Below are 10,000 nucleotides of genomic sequence, written 5' to 3' on the forward strand. Positions count from 1 at the left end.
CTCCATAATTACTATCACAGTTTCTTTGTCTGTTTCGTAAGGTGGAATCTTGGATTTTTCCTTAATTCATGGTATAACTTAGCAAATCTTTGAGGACAACTGTGTTGCAGAGGCGTGAGCACAGCTCACACCTCTGCAACACAGTCGTCCCCAAAGATTTGTTAAGTTATACCATGAATTAAGTAAAGATCCTAGATTTCACCTTATGAAAGAGCAATTATGGACAAGGTAGATTATAGTGGGAAAATGAACATGATATTAGAAGACGAGGGAACTTACGTGTCTCTTAAGCACCTCTCTGTGGCTCACACGTCCATACACAAGTATATACAGTTACAGGGGTTAAAGAGGACTCATGTCAGTAACCATAATTCACCTACAGTAGAAATTCCTACAGACCTCTTGATAATGCAGTTTATAATCTACAGACTTAAGAAAAAAATTGGAAACTCAAAAACACAATATATTTGTTTTATGATTAACTTTCCTCTCAATGTATTTCAATGTACATACACGTCTGTCTGTATTTATGAATGCTATAATATACACAAGTAACATATACATTGGAGTATGGCACAGTATTAGTGCGTTCACTGTCTTTACAAAGCGGCAGTGAAAGCTGCAGTATAAGTGAAACAATTTAGAACTCAGCAACTCTTCTTAAAAGGAATTCGAAACTCTGTAGAGAGAACAAAAAATAACATGAGCGTCCATAACTCAAACTCTCTGCCTAATGGGATTCTAAACCTTATAGAGGGAGAAGAAAGAGCATTCAAAGCTCGATATTTCTCCCTACAGAGGTTCTAAATCTTATAGAGGAAAAAGGAAGAACATTCATAGCTCAACAACTCTCCCTATAGAGATTCTGAACCTCACGGAGGAGGAAACAAAGAGCATTCATAGCTCAGCATCTCTCCCCAATAAAAACAAACGAGCATCCAATGATTCTCTATTTCAGGCTCTAATATCCTACATATGCTCTTTCAAAAGTGTGACACAGGCGTAGAAATCATTTTGTTTTACCTTAATTATACATCTGCTATAGTGCTATATTTCTGTATATTATATATTTACATTCCAGAAGGTTATCACATTTTGCTGTGTTGTGTTTTTAAATATACTTTTTTTACCGCGACAGCAGTGACTGGCGAAGTGGGCTCTGAGAAGCGCCTCTTCACTGAGACTGCCTCTTCAACGATGAAATGTTTGAAAATAAAAATGAAAGTGTGACTTGATAAAGCTCTATACATAAGGTTTGACTTCATAAAGCTCCACACACAAGGTGTGAGCTGATAAAGCTCCATACACAAGGTGTTACTCGAGAAAGCTCTGCACAGGGCCAAACGTTGTCCCAAATCAAAACCAGATCTGCAACTTGTGGATCTTCACCACGTCAGACACTGCAACATGGCACTCGTTTCAGACTTAGTTTTGCAAGACGTGTTGAGCAGCCCGAAACCTTGCAAGCTCATCGAGGACACTTCAAAAGCTCACTTTCACCCCTTATCCGGGATCAGAACCTACAAAAAAATCACACTTGTAGCGAGGAATTTCTAAGTGGTATCTTAACTGGGTTTAAAGTGACTGGGTTTAAAGTGGCTGGGTTTAAAGTGGCTGGGTTTAAAGGCATTTTCCTTTCAAGGAAAATTCTTCTGGGGGAGGGGATGAGGCTCTTGACGCAAGGAATCGGAGCTGTGTGATTGAGAAAGACCTGCCTAGTATGGGCCAGTAGGGTTGCTGCAGTGTTCCTCCTTTCTTATGTTATTCATCGCGTCAAACCTATTTCATTCTCATTCGTCATGCGCTTAATGTCTCATACAGGTTTAGTGCTTTCTCACGATAATAATAATAATAATAATAATAATAATAATAATAATAATAATAATAATAATAATAATAATAATAATAATAATAATAATAATATAATAATAATAATAATAATGCACTTTTTATATGTTCCTTGTCTGTATGAACGTTTATGTACCCCGACCGAACTCACTTAAAATGATTGGTTAGATTTTAATTCCTTCTGTAGCACTGCTCTGTTTTATTTCTTAGTCTTCCCTCGCAAAACAATCACTTATTAGATAATCAATTTCAACGATAACAATATATATATATATATATATATATATATATATATATATATATATATATATATATATATATATATATATATATATATATATATGGACAGAGATATCCTCAGCAGACGTCGTCATACGTGACATCTTGGGGAGGGGAGAGACAATCAACAGCTGCTTCCAGAGACCGCATGAATATCCGCCAATCAGCAGCTGCTTCCTCCAGAGACCGCATGAATATCCGCCAATCAGCAGCTGCTTCCACCAGAGACCGCATGAATATCCGCCAATCAGCAGCTGCTTCCTCCAGAGACCGCATGAATATCCGCCAATCAGCAGCTGCTTCCTCCAGAGACCGCAAGAATATCCGCCAATCAGCAGATGCTTCCTCCAGAGACCGCAAGAATATCCGCCAATCAGCAGATGCTTCCTCCAGAGACCGCAAGAACATCCAGCAACCAGGAGTTGCTTTCTTCAGATACTGCAAGGATGTCAACACTGCAGAGTTGAACCAGCGTACGCAGAGCTGCAGAACGCAGCGTGCTTGCCCGCCACTCCTTGTTCCCTGTGCGTAGATAAAATATTGGTATCACAAAAGCGCAGAAAATAAGAGTGAGGAAGATAAAAATAAGATTGACTCTTACAAGGCAAGTGCCGTCTGTAAGACATGTATCACTTATTAAGGATTTTGATCGCGTCTTATGGTTATTCGTAATTTTTTATTCAATATGATCATGACGTAAAAAGGAGAGGGAGTCAAAGATCATGGCAATGAGGTCAAATGTTTTGGTGGAAGAATCATGGGGATTTTTTTCTAAGTGTTGAATATCAAGAGAAAGATGGAGGCAATGAAGTTATGCAGACAGGAAGTTATACAGACAGGAAGTTATAAAGACAGGAAGTTATAGAGACAGGTAGTATTACAGACAGGAAGTTATACAGACAGGAAGGTATAGAGACAGGTAGTACTACAGACAAGAAATTGTGCAGACACGTAGTATTACAGACAGGTAGTATTACAGACAAGTAATATTACAGACAGGTAGTATTACAGACAGGTAGTATTACAGACAGGTTCTCTGTGTTGGACTGGAGAACACACTTGGCTGGATATATGTTTCCAAAATAAAAATATCAAAATGATACACAAGCGTCTCATTTATCAACGAGTCGGTTTTCTAAGCCATTTATACACAAGCAGCTCTGATGATTGTATGTTAGCAGTTTTGTATCTAACGTCTCTGCTGCCTTGGAGATGAAGATTTAGACACGTGTAACATCTGTTTTCTTTTTTTGTTATAGACGTTTGGCTAACCAGTGGCTCTGTCAATACAAATTCAAGGACATAATTGGAAGACAGAACTATGTACCAGAGATGAGATAATCAGTCTGGTTGTCATCTTTTTTTCATTAGTTTCACATTATCTGCACGCAGTGATATATGGGATTCAATGTCTTCCATTAGGTCATTCGCTTATACGAGGAACAACAAGAGTCCACACACTGATCTTTGAGGGACTCTGCTCATCACCCGTGTCTACCCTAACACCTTTGTCCTCTACTTCCTATTCGCTATGTATACACTTGACTAGTTTTCTTTCTAATTGTGCCTATTGTTGCAGCTAGCACAGCAGTGTTCCGTGCAGCACTGTCTAATGCTTTCTCTCACTCGAAGAAGATACAGTCTATCCACCTTTCCTCTGCCTCACTTCCGCTACACTCTCATACAACCCTAGCAAATTCCTGAGGTAAGATCTGCCATCTCTAAGCCCATGCTAGCTGTTTATTTTAAATCAATTTATTGCTAGGTGTTCAACTACTATCTCTGGAACTATCATTAGTAGCACCATCCCCAGTTAGCTAGTTAGGGAAACCGGTCTACAGTCCAGAGCTTCATGTCTACCACCTTTCCTGTCTATTATCAACACCTTTGCAGTTATTCAGCAGCTGCTGAATATCTTTGCTAAGTGTGTCTGTGTGTGTGTGTGTGTGCCTGTGTGTGTGTGTGTGTGTGTACTCACCTAATTGTACTCACCTAATTGTGGTTGCAGGGGTAGAGACTCAGCTCCTGGCCCCGCCTCTTCACTGATCGCTACTGGATCCTCTCTCTCTCTGCTTCCTGAGCTTTGTCATACCTCTTCTTAAAACTATGTATGGTTCCTGCCTCCACTACTTCACTTGCTAAGCTATTCCACTTGCTGACAACTCTATGACTGAAGAAATACTTCCTAACGTCCCTGTGACTCGTCTGAGTCTTCAGCTACCAGTTGTGCCCCCTTGTCCTTGTGTCCCCTCTCTGGAACATCCTATCTCTGTCCACCTTGTCTATTCCCCGCAGTATCTTGTATGTCGTTATTATGTCTCCCCTGACCCTTCTGTCCACCAGTGTCGTCAGTCCGATTTCCCTTAACCTTTCCTCGTACATTCCCTTGAGCTCTGGGACTAGCCTTGTTGCAAACCTTTGTACTTTCCCTAACTTCTTGACGTGCTTGACCAGGTGTGGGTTCCAGACTGGTGCTGCATACTCCAGTATGGGCCTAACATACACAGTGTACAGTGTCTTGAACGATTCCTTATTAAGGTATCGGAACGCTATTCTCAGGTTTGCCAGGCGCCCGTATGCTGCAGCGGTTATTTGGTTGATGTGTGCCTCCGGTGATGTGCTCGGTGTTATGGTCACCCCAAGGTCTTTCTCCCTGAGTGAGGTCTGTAGTCTTTGTCCACCTAGCCTATACTCTGTCTGCGGTCTTCTTTGCCCCTCCCCAATCTTCATGACTTTGCATTTGGCTGGATTGAATTCGAGAAGCCAGTTACTGGACCACATGTCCAGCCTCTCCAGGTCTCTTTGCAGTCCTGCCTCATCCTCGTCCGATTTAATTCTTCTCATCAACTTCACGTCATCTGCGAACAGGGACACTTCAGAGTCTATTCCTTCCATCATGTCGTTCACATATATCAAAAATAGCACTGGTCCTAGAACTGACCCCTGTGGGACCCCGCTCGTAACAGGCGCCCACTGTGATACCTCTTCACGTACCATGACTCGTTGCTGCCTCCCTGTCAGGTATTCCCTTATCCATTGCAGTGCCCTTCCTTTTACGTGTGCCTGATCCTCCAGCTTCTGCACTAATCTCTTGTGGGGAACTGTGTCAAAGGCCTTCCTGCAGTCTAGGAAAACGCAATCTACCCAACCCTCTCTCTCGTGTCTTACTTCTGTTACCTTGTCATAAAACTCCAGGAGGTTTGTGATACAAGATTTGCCTTCCATGAACCCATGCTGGTTTTCATTTATAATCTTGTTCCTTTCCAGGTGTTCGACCACTCTCCTCCTGATAATCTTCTCCATGACTTTGCACACAATACATGTCAGAGACACAGGTCTGTAGTTTAGTGCCTCGTTTCTGTTTCCTTTCTTAAATATGGGGACTACATTAGCTGTCTTCCATTTCTCAGGTAGTTGCCCAGTTTCAAGGGATGTGTTGAAGATTGTGGTTAGAGGCACACACAGCATCTCTGCTCCTTCTCTAAGGACCCATGGGGAGATGTTGTCCGGTCCCATCGCCTTTGAGGTGTCAAGGTCACTTAAGAGCTTCTTCACCTGCTCCTCAGTTGTTCGTATGTCATCCAACACTTGTTGGTATATTCCCTCTTGATGTTCCCTTCTGTGCTGTCTTCCCACAGCCCTTCCTGTCTCTACTGTAAGAACTTCCTTAAATCTCCTGTTCAGCTCCTCACATACCTCCTGATCATTTCTTGTGAGTTCTCCACCTTCTGTCCATAATCTGATCACCTGGTCTTTGACTGTTGTCTTCCTCCTGATGTGGCTATACAACAGTTTCGGGTCAGTCTTGATTCTCGATGCTATGTCATTTTCATACTGTCGCTGGGCCTCCCCCCTTACCTGTGCGTACTCATTCCTGGCTCTGCGACTGATCTCCCTATTTTCGTGTGTTTTCTGCCTTCTGTACTTTTTCCATTCTCTATTGCACTTTGTTTTTGCCTCCTTACACCGTCGGGTAAACCAGGGGCTTGTTCTGGTCTTCCCGTTGTTACTGTTGCCCTTGGGAATGAACCTTTCCACTGCCTCCTTGCATTTTGTTGCTACATATTCCATCATTTCATTTACTGGCTTTCCTGCCAGCTCTTTGTCCCACTGGACCTCCCGCAGGAAGTTCTTCAACCCTATGTAGTCCCCTCTTTTATAGTCAGGCTTTTCCCATTCTACTCCTGTTATTCTCTCCACTTGCAGCTCTACTATGTATTCAAAGCACAGAACCACGTGGTCGCTAGCTCCTAGGGGACTCTCATACTTGATGTCCTCAATGTCTGAGCTGCCCAGGGTGAACACAAGGTCCAATCTTGCTGGTTCATCCTCCCCTCTCACTCTGGTAGTGTCCTTAACATGTTGGTGCATAAGGTTTTCCAGCACCACGTCCAACATCCTGGCTCTCCATGTTTCGGGACCCCCATGTGGCTCCAGGTTTTCCCAGTCAATCTCCCTGTGGTTGAAATCCCCCATAACCAGCAACTTTGCTCTGCTGGAGTGAGCTCTTCTTGCCACCTCAGCAAGTGTGTCCACCATTGCTCTGTTGCTCTCTTCATATTCCTCTCTTGGCCTCCTGCAGTTCTGTGGTGGATTATACATCACCGCAATGACCACTTTGTGTTCCCCAGACTGAAGTGTACCTGCTATGTAGTCTCTTTCTCCCGTCTCATCTATTCCTTCCATTTTCTCGAATTTCCATCTGTTTTTTACGAGCAGAGCAACCCCACCTCCCCCCCTGCCCCTTCTATCTTTCCTCATGATCTGGTATCCTGGTGGGAAGATTGCATCTGTTATTGTCTCCATGAGTTTTGTTTCTGTAACTGCTATGATGTCTGGGGACTTCTCATTGATTCTTTCTTGCCATTCCTCATGTTTATTCGTTAATCCATCTGCATTTGTGTACCAAACCTTCAACTTCTGTTCTAATACTGTAACTGTGGTGCGGGGGGTGGAAACAGAGGGATCGGTGTGTGATGGTTGGTTTGGATTGTTCAGTTGCCTTGGGGGTGTCGTGGCTGGAGTCCTTCTGCAGGTGTTTCTGGGGGGTGCACTTGTCCTTCCATTTGATCCTGGGTTATTCTGCTCTCCTTTTTCATTTCCTCCCATTTCTCCTTTCGTTTTTGAACTCTCTCTTTCATTGTCTTCCTTTCGTCCTGTGTTCTGTCTCGGTCGAGGTACACACTCCGGAACTCCTGCTTGCCTCTCAGCCTTGCTTTCTCCTGCAGGATCATGGTTCGGGTTGATTCTGCCTTGAAAATTACTTGGAGAGGCCGATTCCTTTTCTTTGTGAACCACCCAATTCTCCGAAAATTTGCCACCTGGGTCATGTCCCCCTCGCCTATCACCTTCATGATGTCTTCAATCGCTTTTTTCTCCTCCTGCTTTCTTTCATCATAAGTTTCCCCTTTAGCTTCGTCTAGCCCATAGACAAACACGGATCTCTCCCTTTCCACCTCCCACTGTGACTCCCATTGCATCCTCTGATGTGTTTTAGTTCCTTCCCGTGGAGTGTTCCTTCCTTCAGTCCCTTCCCTAGTTATGGCCCCTATGCTTCTTGGTTTATCCTTCCTGCTCACCTGCTCCTGGCCTCCACAGGTATCTGGTAAGGTCCTTGCACATGTCCTAGTTCCTTCAATGTCTTCCAACCTCTCTTTCTGTCCTAGAGTGCTCCCTGTCTTTGTTTTGGCCCCATGTGGGTTTGACAGGACCTCTGCATACAGTTTAGTTTCCATGCTTCCTTCGGACCTGTTGTCTGTGTTCGATGTAGCCATTGCTGATGCTACTTCTGTAATATCTTTGTCTCTGTGCTGTTTCAGATGTCTCAGCTCCTCTTCTAATCTCTCTATCTTGATTTCTGGTGCTGTGGCCTGTTGCTTCCACCTTCTGCATTCTGCTGCTAACCTCTCTTCCATCTTCCTTTCCAGCTCATCTAGTCTCCTTCCCCAGTCTTCCTCCCTTTTTTTGAGCTCTACCTCCCATTCCTCCCTCTCAGATTCGTCCTTGGAGCCCCTTGTCCTCATCCTGGTTAGGGGGAGGGGAATAGATGGTTAGGAGAGGGGATGGATGATTGTGGGGGAAGGGGAGGATGGTTATTGGAGGAGTAGAGATAGTTGGGGGAGGGACTTAGATGGTTTGGGGGAGAAAGGGGATGGATGGTTATGGGGGAGGGGGAGGATGGTTATTGGAGGGAGGGAGGTTGTTGGGCGGGGGTTAGACGGTTTGGGGAGGGGTTAGGTGGTTTGGGGGAGGGGTAGGTGGCTAAGGTGAGGTGGTTAGGGAAGGGGTGGTACGTGTTTGTGTCAAGTGGTGGAGGGTGTGTGTGTGTGTGTGTGTGTGTGTGTGTGTGTGTGTAAGTGCGTGTGTGTGTGTGTCTGTGTGTGTGTGTGTGCGTGTGCGTGTGTGCGTGTGTGTGTGTGTGGTGTGTGTGTGTGGTGTGTGTGTGGTGTGTGTGTGGTGTGTGTGTGGTGTGTGTGTGTGTGTGTGTGTGTGTGTGTGTGTGTGTGTGTGTGTGTGTGTATGTGTGTGTGTGTGTGTGTATGTGTGTGTGTGTATGTGTGTGTGTATGTGTGTGTATGTGTGTGTGTGTGTGTGTGTGTGTGTGTGTGTGTGTGTATGTGTGTGTGTGTGTGTGTGTGTGTGTGTATGTGCGTGTGTGTGTATGTGCGTGTGTGTGTGTGTGCGTGTGTGTGTGTGTGCGTGTGTGTGTGTGTGCGTGTGTGTGTGTGTGGTGTGTGCGTGTGTAGTGTGTGTGTGGTGTACTCACCTAATTGTGGTTGCAAGGGTCGATTCATAGCTCCCGGCCTCGCCTCTTCGCTGGTCGCTACTAGGTCACTCCCTCCCTGCTCCGTGAGCTTTATCATAACTTTTCTTAAAGCTATGTATGGATCCTGCTTCCATCACCTCCCATTCCACATTATTCCACTTCCTGACCACTCTGTGACTGAAGAAATACTTCCTAACATCTCGGTGACTCATCTGAGTCTTCACCTTCCAATTGTGACCCTTGTCGCTGTGTCCCATCTGTGACACATTCTGTCCCTGTCCACCTTGTTGATTATTCTCAGTATATTATATATTTTATATGTTGTTATCATATCCTACCTATCCCTCCAGTCCTCCAGTGTCGTCAGGTCGATTTCCCTTAACCTCTCCTCGTAGGCCATGCCCCTTAACTGCAGGACTAGTCTCGGTGCAAATCTCTGCACTTTCTCTAATTTCTTGACGTGCTTGGCCAGGAGCGGGTTCCAAACTGGTGCTGCATACTCCAATATGGGCCCGATGTAAACGGTGTACAGAGACTTGAACGACTCCTTAATGAGATGTCTGAATGATATTCTTAGGTTTGCTAGTCGTGCGTTTGCTGCAGCAGTTATTTGGCTCATGAGCGCCTCAGAAGATGTGTTCGGTGTTATACTTACCCCAAGATCCTTTTCCTTGAGTGAGGTTTGTAGTCTTTGGCCTCCTAGACCGTATTCTGTCTGCGATCTTCTTTGCCCTTCCCAGTCTTCATGACTTACTTGGCGGGGTTGAACTCCAGGAGCCATTTGCTGGACCAGGATTATAGCTTGTCCAGATCCCTTTGTAGTCCTGCCTGGTGCTCCTCCGATTGAATCCTCCTTATTAACTTGACATCAACTACAGAGAGACTTCTGAGTCTAGTCCTTCCGTTATGTCATTCACATATACAACAAACAGCACCGGTCCTAGGACTGAACCTCGCTGGTCACAGGCGCCCTCTCCGACACCTCGTCACGTACCATGACTCGCTGCTGCCTTCCTGTCAGGTATTCTCTGATCCAATGTAGTGCCTTCCCTGTTATCCCTGCTTGGTCCTCCAGTTTTTGCACCAATCTCTTGTGTTGAACTGTGT

The 10,000-nt window shown here is 44.7% G+C and overlaps 1 protein-coding gene across 1 annotated transcript in view; it reads right to left on the minus strand.

Moving 5' to 3' along the window:
- Positions 1 to 212: 212 nt before the first annotated feature.
- Positions 213 to 10,000, minus strand: part of LOC128687845 (uncharacterized) — a 150,320-nt gene continuing 140,532 nt past the window's right edge. Inside the window, exon 8 of the mRNA XM_053775404.2 lies at positions 213 to 2,649. The gene's annotated coding sequence lies outside the window, so the exon portion shown is untranslated. The remainder of the gene's footprint in view (positions 2,650 to 10,000) is intronic.

The sequence above is a fragment of the Cherax quadricarinatus genome, chromosome 10, assembly GCF_038502225.1.
Source record: "Cherax quadricarinatus isolate ZL_2023a chromosome 10, ASM3850222v1, whole genome shotgun sequence".
In the NCBI taxonomy this organism is placed as follows: Eukaryota; Metazoa; Arthropoda; class Malacostraca; order Decapoda; family Parastacidae; genus Cherax; species Cherax quadricarinatus.